The following is a 21183-nucleotide window of genomic DNA, read 5'->3' as shown; positions in this document are numbered from 1 at the left end:
GTATCTTCTTCCCAGGAATTCCCAAGCTAACTTCTTCAGTGACCTTTATCACACTTAGTCTAATTCCTATACAGTTTTATCTATGTTGATAGATAATAATTTAAGAATCAACCCTGTTATGTGGATCCTGAGAAACTTAACAGAAGACCATGAGGGAGGGGAAGGGGAAAAAAAAAAAAAGGTTAGAGAGGGAGGGAGCCAAAACATAAGAGACAATTAAAAACTGAGAACAAACTGAAGGTTGATGGGGGGTGGGAGGGAGAGGAGGGTGGGTGATGGGTACTGAGGAGGACACCTGTTGGGATGAGCACTGGGTGTTGTATGGAAACCAATTTGACAATAAATTTCATATTAAAAAAAAATCAACTTGTCATTTTAGTCACTCTTTCACCCTCAGAGTACTAGCATAGGATCAGGCATATTGTGAGTACTTTATAAAATGTCTAATAATTCAACCTAGAAATTCCATTTCTAGGAATTTATCCCTGGAAAATTTTCATAGAAGTATACAAGGAGATATATACAAGGAAGTTCATCAAGGAATACTTTCTAACCAAAAGTCAGAAAACCTAACAGTAAGGCAACCAGCTAAATAAATTAGGTTCTACAATATGATGGCATATTATGTAATTATTAATAATAATGGTACTGGTTCATATTAATTCATGAAGAAAGATATCCATGATAAACTTTCAAGTGCAATAGGCAGACCAAAAAGAATATCCACAATGGTGGGAGGTGACTGACTCTCACATATGAAGAACACAGGCTTTGTTGTCAGGATCCAGAATATGAATCTGAGGTTTGATGTTATCAACTGGGAGACTTCAGGCATGTTAGTTTTCAGTGCCACTGCTTCCTCTTAGATAAACTGGAGAATAGTAACAGTATATACCTTATAAGGTTATTGTGAAGGTTAAATAATATAATACATATAAAGCACTTAAAATACCTTATTACAAGCAATAAATAAAATGAAAAAATTACATGCCCGTTATTCCATGTGTTTAAAAAAGTATCTTTAGTAAAAGCATTTTAATTATTTGGTAAATTATCTTTAATAATTTTACTTTTAATTTAATTTTATTTTTGAGAGTGAGCATGAACAAGGGAGGGGCAGAGAGAGAGGGAGACAGAGAATCCCAAGCAGGCTCCACACTGTGAGCGCAGAGCCTGATGCACGGCTTGAACCCATGAACCATGAGATCATGACCTGAGCCGAAATTGAGAGGTGGATGCTTAACCAACTGAGCCACCCAAGCGTCCCTTTAATAATTTTAATACTAGGATGCCCTTTCTCCTTTCTCTTATAGTGAGATTTTCAGGACTCCTCTTTCTTACAACATTAGTAAATTTTAGAACTGTTTGAGAATGTAATTCTTCTTAATAAATAATATTAGCAAAAAAGATTCATAAAAATCAAGAAGTAGAACAAAGTCCCTTTTGCTCTCTATTCCTAGCAGTTCCAAAGAAACACCACTTGGCATCATAAAACTCAAGAAATTTGATAAGGTATCATATTGAACACATTAACACATTAAAAACATTTGATCAAGTTCTTCTGTATAACATGCCTGAATTATTTATCATTACTACCACGTTCCACTGTTATTACAAATCTCTACTTAGGAGCAACCTTGAACCACAAAAAAAAAACAAACAAAAAAAAACCACCTCAATTCTGAAAAGATATCTTATTTGATATTTGTTGCCCTGATAAATGTTTCCATAATCCTAAAAGGTATAAAGTCTTGAAAAAAATTTCAGGTTAGAGGGAAACCACTGTACTCTCCTTTACTCTGTACAAACAGCAATATAATAAATCTTATGACTGCGCTGGATTTCTTTTCAAAATGTTGGAGAGTATCTCCTTAAATAATCAATTTTTGTAATTCTATTTTACGAAATGAACATATGTACACAAGCGCACAGAAAAAAGATTTGGAAAAACAAACATCAAAGTACTAATATTCATTAACTCTGTATGATGGGACTATGAACAAATTAAATGTTCTTCTTTATAATTTCCTTAGGTCTGCATATTTTTCTTGTTTATAATAAACCTGCATTAATTCTATCATCAGAAACAAAAACTATTTTCAAACAAAATAAAAAAGAGTTGAGGAGAGGAACTACCTTTTAGTTGTTAAGAGAAAGGAGTCTATAGGACTGTGAAATGAGTGAGTTCCTCAAAAAAAAAAAAAAAAATCAGTATGGCAGAAATAAATAACACTCATCAGTTTTTTTACTGTTCTTCACCAAAACAAGGTGCTGCCTTCACCTTATTCTGTGACTGAACACAATCAAGGTAAGCAGCATTCTTTTTTATTTTTTTTAACATTTATTTATTTTTGAGAGACAGAGAGAGACAGAGTATGAGCAGGGGAGGGACAGAGAGAGAGGGAGACACAGAATTCGAAGCAGGCTGCAGGCTCCAAGCTGTCAGCACAGAGCCGGACACGGGGCTCAAACTCACAAACCTCAAGATCATGACCTGAGCAGAAGTCAGAAGCTTAACCAACTGAGCCACCCAGGCACCCCACGGTAAGCAGCATTCTTAAATTCAGTAAAAATACACCAAAGCAGACAGGAGTATTTGGTACACAATAGAGGCTTTCTCTCTGCCTTTCTCCACTGCATAACTAATTATAGTTTCACATTAGATATAATCCTTGCAAAATTTCTACAAATCCCTAGTTTACTAAAAGGGATTCATCTGTAATTAAAATTTTCCTGAGTCATCTTGTTCAAAACTATGACTATTGCTTAAAATTTATCATTTACAGGGCACCTGGGTGGCTCAGTAAGTTGAGCATCCAACACTTGACTTCAGCTCAGGTCATGATCTCATGGTTCGGAAGCACCATGTCAGGCTCCACTGCTTGGGATTCTCTCTCTCCATTATCTCTCTCTTTCAAAAATAAATAAATAGACTTTAAAATTTTTTTTCAATTTTTTCCTTCTCATGATTCACATGTTTAATGACATAAAATTGCATCACAGGGATGGAGTGTGACTTAAGAATTTCCTATTGTTAGACACTAATTTTATTTGTTATCTCAAAGTACATTCTCAGATATTAGTCTTTGACTCTAGGCCAGTAGATCTAAATCTTTTTAGGATCATGTTTGAAAATCTCATTAAATTATGGACTTCCTCCCCATAGAAATGAAATATTAACAAATATCTACAACAACTTAAATACAACTTCAAGGAGTTTCTGGTTCCCTGAAAGCTCCAAATGGATTTAAATTACCTCTGGTTAAGAATTTCTGTTCTAGGGGCACCTGGGTGGCTCAGTCGGTTAAGCGTCCGACTTCGGCTCAGGTCATGATCTCGCAGTCCGTGAGTTCGAGCCCCGCATCGGGCTCTGTGCTGACAGCTCAGAGCCTGGAGCCTGTTTCAGATTCTGTGTCTCCCTCTCTCTCTGCCCCTCCTCCGTTCATGCTCTGTCTCTCTCTATCTCAAAAATAAATAAACGTTAAAAAAAAAAAAAGAATTTCTGTTCTAGACCATTTGAGCATCTCATTTTTTTTTTTTAAACTAGGAAATCCCCATCACAGTTAGCTTGGTATTTTCATTTTTCCTGATCTATTGGAGGTGGGTGGGGAATTGCCCAAAATCACATTAACAAATATCTAATGTTTATTAAATACTTATCAAGTGTCAGGAGCTGTTCTAAGAGCTTTACACTTAAAAAGAAAGCTCATAGAAGTAATGGGAAGTATCTGTCAAATGGACAAGTGCATATAGGCACTAGGTAGGTAGCCTAAGTATTAACTCAATCGACAGGAAATTTAAAAAGGAAGCAAATGTTCCCATGCCCTAAAAAATAAAAATGCATTTCATATTATATGAGGAAATACTCACTCACCTTGACCTTAACTTTTTAAAATGGACAAGAGCATTCCTTCTCCTCCTCCTCCTCAGAGCCCTTTCCTTAGGGTTTGACAAGATTGAGGAAGAAGGGAATCTTAGGACAACAGGCCTTTCTTGGAGCCCAGCCCAGCTAAATTAGGGCACACCACAACCCCATCTGTCCCCACCAACCACCCACACATAAACCGAGTAAAGAGGGAGAATATTGTTGACCCTTCCTAGTATTAGAAAAAGGCCAGGGTCACGGTTGTGGGAGGCGGGCGGCGGGAATCGGACTTCTGGGCAGTTTCCCGGAAGAAACTCGGTGGTTCTGAAACCTGCAGCTGGACCCCTCAGAGCTGTGTGTGTGTGTGTGTGTGTGTGTGTGTGTGTGTGTGTGTCCGCGCGCGCATCCGAAGATGTAGTGGGTGGGGGTACCCCCAGGAACCTGCCTGCGAAGCACGTTCTTTTCTAACATTCTTATCCCAAGATCGGGTATGAGCCTTTTCGCTGGCGCTCAGCTATCTGTCTGGGAGCTTTTTCTCTGCCGCTGGGCGCGTGCGGCTAGAGGGCAGAAGATCAGCTGCGACACCAGGGTCGGAGTCACATAGTCCACGGTCACGCAACCTTCCGTCACACAAGAGGATCTGCATCCAATTCAGCCACACAAATGCCATCACCCACTAGTTCCGACCTCACAGCCACACACAGTCCTGATGCCACACTCGGGCCCCGTCACGCCCACGGTCACCCAGATACACAACCACACACACCACTGCCGTTCTCACGCACACTCGGGCCTGAGGTGAGAGGCTCGCCACACTCTGCGGTACTGCAGCGCCTCCCTTCTGTCTCCTAATCTCCAGGCCAGGAGGCAACGTCTTTCCGACCCTCTGAACCGGGACTGCTCACCTTGGGTGTCGCACCTGCCTCACGGTGATGCTCAGTGTAAGCGAGGATGGGACGGAACCTGCAAGTACACAGCCCCCGGGGCTTAACGGGCCGCGCGCGGAGGCTGCTGGGAGCTCGCTCTGTAGGCACTGAGTGCGCCGGCGCCGCCAGCCTAGGGGAGCGGAGCTTCCACCCCGCCCGCTCGCCGCGTGAGGCGGAGATCTAGGCGGGCTCCTGAGCGGGCGGCGTTCCCGGCTCTTTGTCCCAAGAAAGTCCCGGCAGGTCTTGGAGCGCGGCGGGCACCAACAACCGGCGTATTGAAGGGGGGGATATGCATAAATGTGACTCTCCCTACCGCCTACTCGATGGCACCGTGTGTCTATCTTTGGAGTGGTTCTGGGTACGACTTTCTCATTGGGTGTGGCTGGTTTGTGTTTGTGAAGTGCTACTGCGAGGACCGGAATGTGGTTTGTGAGGGAGATTTTGACTGGATTGTGTGTCAGACTGTACAGGACTAAGAATGTTGTGTTGGCCTGCGAGGTAATGGGTCTGTGAACGTGTCTGTAATTGACTCTGAACATTTAGGTGGCACGGTTCTGATAGATACGTTTTCCCCAGGCCTTCCCTGCAGACCTTGGATGGGAGTCCCTCAGTGTGTGCCTGATTGTGGCGTGTGTGTGTGTGTGTGTGTGTGTGTGTGTGTGTGTGTGTGTGCGTGCGCGCGCGCGCGCGCTTCTGGTGTGTTCCTGCGGGACTGTGACGATGTGGAATGATTGGATGAGACCAAAAGCCTCACTCTCCTCAATTTTGAAATGAGAAAGGAATGTTGCATTTTCAAGAAGCATCATCTTTACTGAAGCATTTGGTGGAAAAAAACCTGATTTTTCTGGAAAATTGTGTATTTACATTTAATCACAGGTTTATTATGGAGAATGTAAATAAACATAGATTTAAACATAAGATTTCAAAGGAAAATCCTGTCCTGGAATAGTTTATTTGCTCCTTCCCCAGATTTCCAGAATAGGCTGTTCCTCTTAATGTTAAGGGGACTTTGTTGGGAGGATTTAAGAAGGCCCAGACTAAGAAAAAACATCTTGGGGCCCCTGAGTGGCTCAGTTAAGCATCTGACTCTTGACGCAGGTCATGATCTCTCGGTTTGTGAGATGGAGCCCCACATTGGGCTCTGTGCTGACAGTGCTGAGCCTGCTTGGGATTCTCTGTCTCTTCCTCTCTCTCTCTCTGCCCCTCCCCTGCTCATGCTTGATCTCTCTCAAAAATAAATGTTAAAAGAAAAAAACATCTTTACCTAAAAGAGAAGCACTATGGCTAGAGCAGACAACCCAGGATTAGGGAGTCAAATATCTTGGGTTCTAGATCAGACACTCTTCTCTTTGTTAAAGGAAGGCAAGAAACTTAAGACTCAAAGCATTCATTCATGCTGACATTACTAATTCAAATGTAATGTTACAAGGTTTTATTCTTACCTTTTATATTTGTTTTTTTCCTCTAATAATCTCTCTCTAGAAATCCTGGTTCCTAGTAATATTAACATATTTATATAGTTGCAGTAGTCTAAAATGGCCATAAAATAGTTTAAAATTGTGATGCCAATATTATTACTAAAAATAAAACTAGTAAATAAAATTTTAGATTGTAGTTATTCTAAAGCAGGGGTTGACAAATTACAAATCTGGCCTGCCACGTATATGGCTAGTGAGTAAAGAATAATATCTATCTTTAAAATGGTTTTAAAAAATCAGAAAAAGAAGAATATTTTGTGACGTGTAAAAAATCATGCATTTCAAACTTCAGTGTCTATAAATAGTTTTACTGGAACATAGCCATGTTCATTTATTCATTGTCTATGGCTGCATTTAAGCTACAAGGGCAGGATTCACTAGTTATGCAGACTGAATGGCTTGCAGAGCTTAAAATACAGTCAATTCCCATTATTCACAGTAGTTCTATAAAGTTATTGCAAACACTGAATTAGCAAACCATTTCTCCTAAAGGAAATACGGGGTTTCCTGCAAGTATCAGATGACATTTTCTTCAACCAACCAATACATACCTTGTTTTATGTGCTTCAACACATAAGTAGAAAATTTGTGTTTTCTTGTGAGCCTAGAAGATAAATCCAACTTACCTTATGAAAGAATTTTCCTATTTTTCTGTTCAGGAAACCAGCTGCTTTTTTTTTCTTTAACATTTATTTATTTATTTTTTGAGACACAGAGAGAGAGAGAGCACAAGTGAGGTACAGGCAGAGAGAGAGGGAGACACAGAATCCAAAGCAGACTCCAGGTTCTGAGCTGTCAGCACAGAGCCCAACGCAGGGCCTCAAACCCACGAACTGTGAGATCATGACCTGAGCCGAAATAAGATGCTTAACTGACTGAGCCACCCAGGTGCCCCTAGGAAACCAGCTGCTTTCTTACCTGTGTTTCTCCTCTGATGGAGGTATACCAATATGAATAAAAAATAATTTGATACCTCTGCTCTTATAAGGACCAGCTATTTTTCCTCTGATAAAACTGATTTCTCAGCCTAAGTACCATTCCTGGCCAAGTGATTCATAAACAAACACGTAATCTCAATCTACTCAGGAATATGAGTGCAGAGTAAAGTTCTGTATATATGTAATCAGGCATGGGTGGTATGATGTCACTGAGGAAGATAGAAAATTCTTTAGCTTGGGACTGGGGATTTTAGGTTGATGGTGGTGGATTTCAGCAATTGATTTCTGAGCTAACATAGCATACTGTCCATTTAGAGCTATTTAAATCATCCTTCTTTGGGGGCGCCTGGGTGGCGCAGTCGGTTAAGCGTCCGACTTCAGCCAGGTCACGATCTCGCGGTCCGTGAGTTCGAGCCCCGCGTCAGGCTCTGGGCTGATGGCTCAGAGCCTGGAGCCTGTTTCCAATTCTGTGTCTCCCTCTCTCTCTGCCCCTCCCCCGTTCATGCTCTGTCTCTCTCTGTCCCAAAAAATAAATAAATGTTGAAAAAAAAATTAAAAAAAAAAATCATCCTTCTTTGGAGATTCACTGGAGAGGGCTGACAACTGGCCATACTTTGTGTTCAATCATAAATATTGTTACCACTCTGCTTCCCATATATTTTAATACTAAGAGAAACCACATTTCTTATCTTATAGATGAAGTTTGTGATCAAAATTCCTGTGTGCCTCCAAGAGGTGCAGGTACCCAATCAAGACTGAAAGAGCCACATTCAGGAACATAATGAGGTGTGTGTGATGGGTACAATCTCTGTCTTCTTTATAACTAAATTATCAATAGATTTTGGTTGAAACATATATTTAAAAAAACACAACTTGGCTTAGGAAACCCTAAAGCAAGCCTTCAAATTCATTGTTTTTTGTTTTTATTCTCTTAGAACACTTCTGCACATTTTCTTTCTATCCTCTGTATTTAGTTCTTTGTGGAGTGCCTCCTTTGTTAAAATGATAGCTTTGAAGAGGTACTTATGCATTGTAACTTGGTGGAATAGAAAACACTTAAAGCCACTCAAAACAAACTTTATAGGAATGTCACATAGACAGATTTCAGAAATGTGGTATTGCTAAATTCCATCTTTCCTCCTGTTACTCTTCTGTGATAATAATTTGGGGTTCTCCTTGTCACAATCTATACAAATTCAGAAATTCTGAACTGGGCATTGAAAGAAGATAACACAGAAAAGGATTTTTTTTTTTTTAATGTCATAATCTACATGAGGGAAGAGGGCTGGTAGCAGTCCTTTGTCATTTAGCTCCCGTTGGTTTGCATTCATTATCAAACATTTAATGTTTATGAAAGATCTATCCCTACGTGCAAAGGTGGTTTTTGTTAGTTTGGAAACACTGAGCTTGTGTTTATTCATTTTTTTATTAAAAAAATATTTTTAATGTTTGTTTATTTTTGAAAGAGGGAGAGACAGGGCGTGAGCAGGGCAGAGACAGAGGGAGACACAGATCCAAAGCAGGCTCCAGGCTCTGAGCTGTCAGCACAGAGCCCTACTACGTGGGACTCGAACTCATGAACAACAAAATCATGACCTGAGCTGAAGTCAGATGCTTAACCGACTGTGCCACCCAGGCGCCCTGCAGCCAATTTAAAAAACAGTCTGGAAGTCCCCCACACTGTTAAAGGTATAAAACGTATAACCCAGCAATTTCACTCTTAGCTATATATGCCCAAGAGAAAGAGAAATATATGTCCACAGAAACATTTCATGAATGTTCAGAGCAACATTAATAACCATAGCCAAAAAGTGGAAATGACCTAGACGTCCAGCAACAAATGTGTGGATAAATTAAGCATGGTATATCCATACAACAGGGTATTTATTATTCAGCCATAAAAAGGATGAAGTACGGACACATGCAAGGGATGAGCCTTGAAAACATGCTATGTGAAAGAAACCAGACACAAAAGACAACATATTATATAATTACATTTATATTAAATGTATAGAACAGGCGAATTCATAAAGACAGAAAATAGGTAAATGGTTGCCTAGTGTTGGAAGGTATGTGGAAAACAATCCCAAGTAGTTAAAGAACTGTCTTTGAAGTCTCAAAAAAAAGGTAGGTGTAAACACCGAATACAGTAGTAAATATGGTATAAACATAGGATATAATAGTACTTCCTTATCTGGGGGGGGGGGTATACTTCCAAGACCCTTCCCAGTGGATACCTAAACCTACAGATAGTACCAAATCCTATGTAGACTATGTTTTTTTCTATACAGACATAGTTATGATAAAATGTAATTTATACATTAGACTCAGTAAGAGATTAACAATAACAACTAATAATAAAATAGAACAATTAGAACAATATACTCTAATAAAAGTTATATGAATGTGGTCTCTCTCAAAATATCTATTATACTGTACTCACCCTTCTTGTGATGATGTGAAATGATAAAATCTCTACATGAGGAGATGCAGTAAGGTGACTGACATAGGCATTATGATGCAGTGTCTGGCTAACACTGACCTTCTGACCATACATCAGGAGGAGGATCATCTACTTCCGGACCACAGTTGACCACAGATGACTGAAACCATGGAAAGCAAAACTGTGGATAAGGTGGGGGGGGGGGGGGGGGGACTACTTTATCACAGAATAGTCAAAATGAATGGACTGTATTGAACAATAATATGGATGAACCCTGGCAATCTAATGTTAAAAGAAAAAAATTTATATTCCTTAAGGTTCTATGGGACATGAAAGCCATTTCATAAAGTGAAATTTAACAAGAAAATAAAAATAGATCAAAGTAATCTTATCCTAGAGTTCTTAAGTTCCCAAATCATAAATTCTTCTAAAATAAGGAATTTTAATAATTTAAACTTTATGGATTATAAGGGAATATGATTTATCACTGTAGATTCCATATACAACTGATTATACTAGAAGAACCTGAGCTAAATGGATATCTTTTTCCAAAGGAAATTTAAACTGCATGATAGTATGCAACAACAGAATTAAGTTCCTTGTATTCCTTATTATGGATTCTTTACAATTTCTACTTATGTGACCATGTTAAAAGTTAGGAAGTTTATGAAAATAGTCTATTTCACTTTTTTTTTTTTTTTTTTTAATTTTTTTTTCCAAACGTTTATTTATTTTTGGGACAGAGAGAGACAGAGCATGAACGGGGGAGGGGCAGAGAGAGAGGGAGACACAGAATCGGAAACAGGCTCCAGGCTCTGAGCCATCAGCCCAGACCAGAGCCTGACGTGGGGCTCGAACTCACGGACCGCGAGATCGTGACCTGGCTGAAGTCGGACGCTTAACCGACTGCGCCACCCAGGCGCCCCTAGTCTATTTCACTTTTAATGTTAATTTTTCTCCCTAAATTTTGACGTGAGGTAGTTTGAAGCCAACCTGGAATAGTGATGCTTAATGAGATTATAAATTTTGACCATGACCAAAAGGAATATTCATTAAAATAGTATGTGTATCTCAAATATCACAATCTATGGGAGAAGCAAATAAAATTTAATTTACTCTTACCTCTGAGATGGTTTTATATATATATAAACTACTTTTCAAAAAATGTTTATTTAAAATTTTTTAAGTTTATTTATTTATTTTTGAGAGAGAGACAGAGAGAGTGAGCAGGGGAAGGGCAGAGAGAGAGAGAGAGAGAGGGAGAGAGAATCCCAAGCAGGCTCCACGCTGTCAGCACAGAGCCCAATGTGAGGCTCAAACTCACAAACTGAGATCGTGACCTGAGGCCAAAACCAAGAGTTGGACACTTAACCAACTGGGCCACCCAGGCACCCCTACTTATTTATTTATTTTTTAGAGACAGAGATAATCCAAGTGGGGGAAGGGCAGAGAGGGAAACAGAGAATCCCAAGCAGGCTTTGCACTGTTAGTGTGAGGGGCCTCATGCAGGGCTCAAACTCATGAACCCCTGAGATCACTACCTGAGCTGAAATCAAGAGTCAGATGCTTAACCTACTGGGCCCCTCAGAAGCCCCCCACTTTTTTTAAAGTTTATTTATCTATTTTGAGAGAGACAGAAAGAACACCAATGAGGGAAGAGCAGAGAGAGAGGGAGAGAGAGAATCCCAAGCAAGTTTCGTACTGTCAGCGCAGAGATTGATGCAGGGTTTGATCTCACAAGTGTTAGGTTATGACCTGAACCAAAATCAAGAGTTGGATGCTCAACTGACTGAGCCACCCAGGCACCCGAGCATCTTTTTTATTCACAGCTCAACCCTGAATTCTTTCCATTCATTTTTTAAAAATCTTTTATTCATTTTTGAGACAGAGAGAGACAGGGGCAGGACAGAGAGAGAGCGAGACACAGAATCCAAAGCAGGCTCCAGGCTCTGAGCTGTCAGCCCAGAGCCTGATGTGGGGCTCGAACTCACAAACCACGAGATCATGACCTGAGCCAAAGTTGGATGCTCAGCCTACTGAGCCACCCAGGTGCCCCTCTTTCCATTCATTTAAAAACCAAAGAGATAAAATTTTCTGACCCTGATTTAGGAAATATTTTTCAGGCAGGATGCAAAAAGCATGAACTGTGAAAGAAGGAAAATAATTTGGATTTTATCAAAACTAAAACATTTTGATCCAGATGGCCAACCGACACATGAAAAAATGTTCAACTTCACTCATCATCAGGGAAATACAAATCAAAACCACAATGAGGAGTGCCTGGATGGCTCAGTCAGTTAAGCATCTGACTTCAGCTCAGGTCATGATCTCACAGCTTGTGAGTTCAAGCCCCGCATCGGGTTCTGTGCTGACAGCTCGGAGCCTGGAGCCTGCTTCGGATTCTGTGTCTCCCTCTCTCTCTGCCCCTCCCCTGCTCACACTCTGTCTGTCTCTCTCTCTCAAAAAACAAATAAACATTAAAAAAAAAAAACTAAAAAACAAAAACAAAAACAAAAACAAATCAAAACCACAATGAGATACCACCTTACACCTGTCAGAATGGCTAACATTAACAACTCAGGCAAAAACAGATGTTGGCGAGGATGTGGACAAAGAGGATCTCCTTTGCATTGTTGGTGGGAATGCAAGCTGGTGCAGCCACTCTGGAAAACAGTATGGAGGCTCCTCAAAAAACTAAAAATAGAACTACCCTACGACCCAGCAATTGCACTACTAGGCATTTATCCAAGGGATACAGGTATGCTGTTTCGAAGGGGCACATGCACCCCAATGTTTATAGCAGCACTATCAACAATAGCCAAAGCGTGGAAAGAACCCAAATGTCCATCGATGGATGAACGGATAAAGAAGATGAGGTATATATATACAATGGAGTATCACTCGGCAATCAAAAAGAATGAAATCTTGTCATTTGCAACTACATGGATGGAACTGGAGGGTATTATGCTAAGTGAAATTAGTCAGAGAAAGACAAAAATCATATGAATTCACTCCTATGACGACTTTAAGAGACAAAACAGATGAACACAAGGGAAGGGAAACAAAAATAATATAAAAACAGGGAGGGGGACAAAACATAAGAGACTCATAAATATGGAGAACAAACTGAGGGTTACTGGAGGGGGTGTGGGAGGGGGGATGGGCTAAATGGGTAAGGGACATTAAGGAATCTACTTCTGAAATCATTGTTGTACTATATGCTAACTAATTTGGATGTAAATTTTAAAAAAACACAAAAAACAAAACTAAAACATTTTGGAGCACCTGGGTGGCTCAGTCAGTTAAGCATCCGACTCTTGATTTCAGCTCAGGTCATGATCTCTCAGTTGGTGGGTTCAAGCCCCGCAGTGGGTTCTGTGCTGAGAGTGCGGAGCCTGCTTGGGATTCTTTCTCTACCCCTCTCTGCCCCTCCCCTACTCAAGCTTGCACTCTCTTTCTCTCAAAATAAATAAATAAACTTAAAAAAAAAAAAAACTAAAACCTTTTGCTTTTCAAAAACCACTGTTAAGAAAATGAAAAGGCAAAGCATAGATTGGCAGAAAATATTTGCAACACATATACCTAATAAAGGAGTTATATGTTGAATAAACAAATAATTCTTTTTCTAATTTTTTTTTTAATTTTTTTTTTCAACGTTTATTTATTTTTGGGATAGAGAGAGACAGAGCATGAACGGGGGAGGGGCAGCGAGAGAGGGAGACACAGAATGGGAAACAGGCTCCAGGCTCTGAGCCATCAGCCCAGAGCCTGACGCGGGGCTCGAACTCACGGACCGCGAGATCGTGACCTGGCTGAAGTCGGATGCTTAACCGACTGCGCCACCCAGGCGCCCCTAATTTTTAATTTTATTATTATTTTTTAAAATTTACATCCAAATTAGTTAGCCTTTAGTGCAACAGCGATTTCAGGAGTAGATTCCATGTATATGTATATATATGTACTTTGGATTACAAGCATGTTTCCAGAACGAATTATGCTTGCAAACCAAGGTTTTACTGTATTTGAAGTGATGGAAATGTTTTATATCATGATTGTGGTAACAATTACATGATTGTATACACTTGTCAAAACTCATAAAATTGTACACTTAAATATTGGTGAATTTTATTGGGTGTAAATTTTACCTCAATAAAGCTGGGTAAACAAAAAACAAAAGGAGTAACAAAGATTCCAGAAAAATAATGACTGCAGCAACACAAGTTTTGAATCATAAGATGGAGCAATCAGATAGCAAAACCAAAAACCTGTTGACAACATTTAAGCAGAACCCCAGTACCCCAGAATGTGACTATATTTGGAGGTGGGGCCTTTAAAGAGGTAATAAAATTAGAATGATGGGATTTGGGTGGCACATAATCCAAGGAGAGATGCCTCCGGAAAAGACTGGTTGACATCTTGATGTTGGACTAACAGCCTCCAGAACCAGGAGAAAATAAATTTCTATTACTTAAGCCATCCAGTCTGTTATGACATTCTAACAAACCCATACAGATAAACCCCCAAACATAAGCAAATGGGGGAAAAATAAAAAACAACACATTACCCTGTATGGTGAATCTGTGACTAAAGGAGAGGTCAAAATAAATTACTAGAATCTTATCACAGAGAGGCAAAGGAATAAAAAACAATATAGGAATTATGGGGAGAAATGCAAAAAAAAAAAAAAAAAAAAAAACCAAACATTGACTATAGAAAAAAAATTTTTAATGTTTATTTATTTTTGAGAGACAGAAAGAGTGAGAGTTGGGGAGGGGCAGAGAAAGAGGGAGACACAATCCAAAGCAGGCTCTAGGCTCTGAGCTATCAGCACAGAGCCAGATGTGGGGTTTGAATTCAAGGACCATGAGATCATGACCTGAGACGAAGTTGGATACTTAACTGACTGAGCCACGCAGGTGCCCCAAACATTGACTATTTAAAATAGTAATGTCCATCAGGTTAAAAAAAAGATAATAAAAATATAAAGAACAATAATTTACACTGGGAGGTGGGTGGATAAATGTAGCTAAAGAACCCAAAGTAATTTCTATTGGTACAGGAATGAGTAAAGATGTGAACTGTTTTGGACCTTAATAGGTTTTAGTATGTATGGTATTTTCTGAGGTAATACTTAGAAAGGCTTAGAAATAGTATATAGAATTTCCAAACTAGTAGAGGTAAGAAACAAAATGGTAATTTTTTTAAATCCTGAAGAAAACCAGTTAGAAAGGAACATAGAACTGGCAAGATCAACTGAAAAGCACAAATGAGGATGGCAGATTTATAGCCAAAGAGATTAGTAATTACACCGAATAAAAATGGACCTAGTACTCTATTTGAAACACAAATAGATTGTCAGGTTAGATTAAAATATTTTATATTGTGTTTACAAAGCACATCTATAGTTTAAGGACACAAAGAGATTAAAATTAAACATGGGAAAATTACATCATGTAGACAATAAACAAGAAAGTTCATGTAACTGTACTATTAGCACACAATAGAAATTTTAAGACAGGATGCATTATTAGACATGCCTTTCTTGAAGCTCTTATAATTACCTTGTCTGAGGTAGTTATCTTGCAAGTGTTACTTTTTCATGCTCCTCTCCCCTTATATTCATACCATAAACTATAAGCAAGTTTCAGCATACTCTGAAAAGAACAATTATAAAGTCAAGCCTAAATATCAAGAACATCACCAAATTTTGACACTTTGATGAAGAATAATGTAGAGAATAAATGAAGGGATGTTTTCACCAGTGGACATAACAGTGATTCTAATAAAATGTAAAGTGAGACTATAACTTGGCTATTTGGAGTTCCTCATGACCATGGGCAGCAGACCAAAGGCTGGGGTGAGAGGAAGGGTTAATGTCTGCTGGGCTGATTGATCCTGGCTATCAAGGGATGTGAAATTTCCAAATGAAACATGAATAATACTCAAAGATTTCCTAGGGTCAACTCTTATCCCTATCATTTCCAGTTGTAAAAACAAGCAAATAAACACCCCCCCCCCCCAAACCAGAAAACCTATAAAGAAAACTATAACCAACAAAGATTCTGATCTTTAATGAAAGGTTTGGATAACTTTAACCATAAAAGCTTCCCAGTTTGCTAATTAAAAGGGAATGTGTCACAACTATTATTTACAGAAAGGAAGGCTGGAACATCTACCTAATTTATATATAGTTAGATATTATTATTACATTCCTTCTTTCCTCTTAAAAATTTTTTTTTAAGGTTTATTCATTTTTCAGAGACAGAGAGAGGCAAAGTGTGAGTGGGGGAAGGGCAGAGAGAAAGGTAGACACAGAATCTGAAGCAGGCTCTAGGCTCCCAGCAGTCAGCACAGAGCCCTTTTATGTAGGTTGTTACAACTTAGAAAAAAGGTTACAGAATGTCTACACAGGATCCTGACAGATAGAAGGTATAAACATTACCCAACACAATTTTGGTTGAATGAGGAATGGCTCATGAATAAATGAGGAATGAGTAATGTTATTTTAGATGAGGTTTTAATGTTCAGTTACAGGAAGAATGAGGTATATTGATGGGATGCCATCTTGTGAACACTGGTCATTCATTTGGCTGTACAGTATTTGTGCACCCTTGCTATGATGGTTAACACCCATCTTTAAGAAGCCGAGGCTGATTCTCACTAAACTGAAAATGCATCTTAGTCTCTCCAGCAGCTAATGTACAAGGATGGAACATAGGCTTCAGCACTCCAACACACCCATCTCAGGGGTGCCTGGGTGGCTTCATCAGTTAAGCAACCAACTTCAGCTAGGGACATGATCTCATGGTTCGTGAGTTTGAGCCCTGTGACGGGCTCTGTGCTGACAGCTCAGAGCCTGGAGCCTGCTTCAGATTCTGTGTCTCCCTCTCACTACCCCCCCCCCCCCGCCCCCCACTTGTGCTCTGTTGCTCTCTCGAAAATAAACGAAAAACAAAAAACACCTATCTCAGAACAGCAAGGTGATGATATAAAGGAACAAGGATGGGAGATTCCATCTGGGTGATGGGTAACCCCATGTACACAGGTGGCACTAGCAGGAACATCCAGAGTCCATGTTGTCAGTAGTGTAAGCTGGCAATTCTGTCCAGCAGCAGCAGCAGCAGCAGCAGCAGCAGCAGCAGCAGCAGCAGCAGCAGCAGCAGCAGCAGCAGGAATGACCTCACGAGTTCTGTGTCATCATGTGCAGCAATGTTCTTGGTTCTGTATCTTTGTTCCTTAGCACTCTAAGATTTTCTATGAGCCACTCAATATTCTTTGAATGAATTTCTTATCTACTCCAATTTTAAAAAGGTAGAACATATGGACTGTAACCATTGTGTTTCCATTAAAATTAGAAATAAAACAAAGATGGCTACAGTAGAAACTTCTGTGGGTGATAATTAATTTTCTACACTTGATTTCTGGACTAACTGAGAAACAGACTTTTTGTTAGGGATGCTTTACTGAAAGAGGCAGCTTGAAACTGCACATCCTAATACTTCATTTAAACTTAGGTATTGGGAGACATAACAAGCAGAGGACTGGGCCTGTAGAGTAGTTACAGAGAATCATAGTCTGACCAGGGAACATGAGAAATTCAGGGTCAAATGGGGGGGGGGGGGGGATATTCATGTGTTTTAACACATTTCACCAAAGCAATAAATCATTTCTCTTATGACACACAAATAAGAGTGGAGATGAAAACAACAAACAGAAATTAATCTGAAAAAACCAACCCTTCAGTCTGTTAAAATGGGGAAAATACAGTGAAAAAAAAAATTCTTGCCCAACAGCCACTGTCCTCATGTCTACAACATGAAAAAAGGTGAAATAGGTATACTGAGATATCCCTTTATATGCAGATTATCAAAGATCAAAAGAATCTATCATTTTATAATCAATACCTAATAAAAGATACTAAATTTCAGATTATTACTAGCATATTTTAAGTATTGTGAAACATTACATCATGAAGATATTAGAGTGTAAAGAGATAAAAAGTTGTCAAAGACATTTTGAGACATACCTGTATTAATGAATATCCATTCAAAGTCAATTCAATGTGAATTCATTTTGAAATACTCTATTTAAATTGAATAAAATTTAAAATATAACCCTTATTAGTTTTTTTATTGGAACCGGATAAAATAATTTAAAATCTAATAAGCATTTGTTTTTGTTTTTTTTCATTAAAAAAATTTTTTTTTAAGTTTACTTATTTTGAGAGAGAGAGAGAAGCAAGCATGGTAGGGGCAGAGACAGAGAGAATCCCAAGCAGGCTCTGCACTGTCAGCGCAGAGCCCAATGCGGGACTCCAACACAAACTGCGAGGTCATGACCTGATTTGAAGTCGGACACTCAACCGACTGAGCCACCCAGGTGCCCCCTTTTTTTCTTAAATGTTTAACGTTTATTTAATTTTGAGAGAGAGAGAGACAGAGGGTGAGCGGGGGAAGGGACAGAGAGACAGGGAGACACAGAATCCAAAGCAGGCTCCAGGCTCTGAGTTGTCAGCACAGAGCCTGATGCAGGGCTTGAACTCACCAACCGCGAGATCATGACCTGAGCTGAAGTTGGACGTTTAACCGACTGAGCCACTCAGGCACCCTGTCTTTATTTCTAAGTAAAAATTATATATTAACAATATACATATCTCTATTTCCAAGTAATAAGTTACTAAAAAGTATAAGTCAAAGATTGCTGGAGAATAGAGCACAGAAATAGATTTGAGAATATGAGCATTTAATATATGAGTATTTTAATACAGTAGGAGAAAAATGAATATTTCAATTATTGGTTCTGGCATAATTGGTCTTATTTCTGAATGGAAACAAAACCAACATCCTGTATTACACCATATACAATAATGAATCCCAGATGGATTAAAATGGTAGAGTCTGTGTGTGTATACACACCCACGTATGTGAAAAACTGTACACTCTGTCCCTTTATCCTCGTCCCTCTGAAAGTTTCTATAAGCAATACCTTCCTAAGAAACAGAAAACATTGGAAATGGTTTGGAAAACCTATTTTACAGAAATAAAATAGACAAAAGTATAAAATGTTTATTGAAGCATTACTTTTATTATTTTTTTAAAGTTTTTTAAAGTTTATTTTGAGGGGCGCCTGGGTGGCTCAGTCAGTTAAGTGTCTGACTCTTGGTTTCAGCTCAGTTCATGATCTCATGGTTCATGGGTTCGAGCCCCACATTGGGCTCCATGCTGTCAGTTCAGAGCCTGCTTGGGAGCCTCTCTCTCCCTCTCTCTCTGGCCCTCCCTGCTTGTACTCTCTCAAAATAAATAAACTTAAAAAAAAAAAAGTTTGAGAGAGAGCGCACATGCAGGGGAGGGCCAGAGAGAGAGAGAGAGAGAATGAATCCCAAGCAGGATCCACGCTGTCAGTGTAGAGACTGACTCAGGGCTCAAACTCACAAACCATGAGATCATGACCTGAGCCAAAAACAAGAGTCAGACGCTTAACCGACTGAGCCATCCAGGTGCCCTGAATGAAGCACTACTTTCAAACAGCAGAGAGGAAACAGTCTGAAATATTGCATGAATAGTTGAGTTGGTATTGGTACAAACATACTTGGGTATAAAATATACTGTAACCATTTAAAAAAATAAGTTAGGGGCGCCTGGGTGGCGCAGTCGGTTAAGCGTCCGACTTCAGCCAGGTCACGATCTCGCGGTCCGTGAGTTCGAGCCCCGCGTCAGGCTCTGGGCTGATGGCTCGGAGCCTGGAGCCTGTTTCCGATTCTGTGTCTCCCTCTCTCGCTGCCCCTCCCCCGTTCATGCTCTGTCTCTCTCTGTCCCAAAAATAAATAAACGTTGAAAAAAAAAATTTTTTTTTTTAAAAAATTAAAAAAAATAAAAAAATAAGTTAAATCATCATTTACTGACTAGGGAAATTGAAAATTTAAAAGGCATGTTTAAACTATCATCCATATTTTTTGGTAAAAATATACTGATTTGTGTTAACATTTAAACATAAAGAAATATATGGGGGATATACACAAGGTTTGAACATTACTCAGAAGTAAATCAGCAGAGAGGGAGTGAGGAATAGCAAAAGGCATAGCTTTTTTTTTTTTTTTTTTTTTTTTTTTAGTATTGTTTCATTGGTTTGAACGCAAATGCATTACCTCTGTAATTTTATTTCATTTTATTTTTTAAAAGTTTTTATTTCTTTTAGTAATTTCCCTACCCAACGTGGGGCTCGAACTCATAGCCCTGAGATCAAGAGTCGAATGCTCTTCCCATCGAGCTAGCCAGGCATCCCATTTCCTCTATAATTTTAGATGAAGAACTTAATGAATGACTTAAACTCCTATGTTGCTCATTCCGCTTTTCTTAAGTTGATTATAAAATATTTTACAGGCATAAGCCTGGAACAAAATAACTCAATGTTTAAAAAAAACCCTTAACCTACTAACATGGGATCTAAGAAAAAAGGAAGTGAGGAATGGAAGAACAGACCTGTAATTTTGGGTATATGGGAATTTCCTTCCAAGCATGGAATCCATCCAATGCAGGAAGCTGCTTGCCGAGCATGAAAATTGAGGCAAAGGAAAGATCTATTTCAAAACACTAATCTACCTAAACAAAGCTAAAATGTGGGACATTTGCTTAACTTCAGGATTCTTAATCTAAGACTTTAGTAGCCTTCCACACTCTTCCACAATGGCAGAGTTAAGTAGTTGCTACAGAAATAGTACGGCTCACAGGGCTAAAATATTTACTATCTGGCCCTTTATGGAAAGTCTGCTAACTTTTCATCTAGAACACAATACAGAATTCCAATGACATGTTTGCTGCTAGTGCAAAAATGTGATGCTCAGGCTATTTTTCCTCTTCATAGGCCATTTAAAAATTTTCAGTTGTATGTGTATATATTTATCAACAATAGGATATTGTTGTTACATATAAAATAGACCCAATTTTTAAATTTGACATGATGCTTAGAATAAAGAACTGCATGTAGAAAATATTGGGGTGGAATAAGTCTTTAAAAAAAATCCTTACACTTGGAGTTTAGCTAGTTATCTCTGGAAATATTTTAAATATTAAATATTTAAGGGATTTGCACTATTAAAAACTCCTCCTCCAAGCCTTCTGCACATCCACAGCTTTAGGGTCCAGAACAAAAGGAACTTATGGCCTATTTGTGCAGTCAATACATCTTTGGTACTCATGGTGTCTTTAAAGATAAATCTGAGCTACCATTTAAAAATCAAGAGCTATTAGGGCACCTGGGTAGCTCAGTCGGTTGGGTGTCTGACTTTGGCTCAAGTCATGATCTCGCCATTCATGGGTTCAAGCCCCAAGCCCCAGGCTCACTGCTGTCAGCCTATCAGCATAGAATCCACATTGGATCCTCGGTCCCCCTTCTCTGCCCCTCCCTCACTTGCACTCTCTCAAAAATAAACATTAAAATAAATAAAAATCAAGAGCTATCACACACTGAAAAAAAAAAAAAAAAAAAGATCCAGACTCTCGAAAAGTCACAAGAGCTGGCAAAATGAGGCCTGCAT

The 21183-nt window shown here is 39.2% G+C and overlaps 1 protein-coding gene across 3 annotated transcripts in view; it reads right to left on the bottom strand.

Moving 5' to 3' along the window:
• The window catches only part of LOC147573563 (uncharacterized), a 71900-nt gene that overhangs the window by 17994 nt on the left and 32723 nt on the right, over window positions 1–21183 (bottom strand). For 2 of the 3 annotated variants that reach the window (XM_086691027.1, XM_086691026.1), the window contains exon 1: window positions 4771–4908. The exons of the other annotated variant lie outside the window; for it this stretch is intronic. The gene's annotated coding sequence lies outside the window, so the exon portion shown is untranslated. Of the gene's footprint in view, window positions 1–4770; window positions 4909–21183 lie in introns of those variants that run through there. 3 annotated transcript variants of the gene reach the window in all.

Source organism: Puma concolor, chromosome E2 (assembly GCF_028749965.1).
Source record: "Puma concolor isolate L17-30 chromosome E2, mPumCon1.1.hap2, whole genome shotgun sequence".
Lineage (NCBI taxonomy): Eukaryota > Metazoa > Chordata > Mammalia > Carnivora > Felidae > Puma > Puma concolor.
Note: the sequence above shows the minus strand (reverse complement) of the source record. Positions and strands in the feature narration are given on the sequence as shown.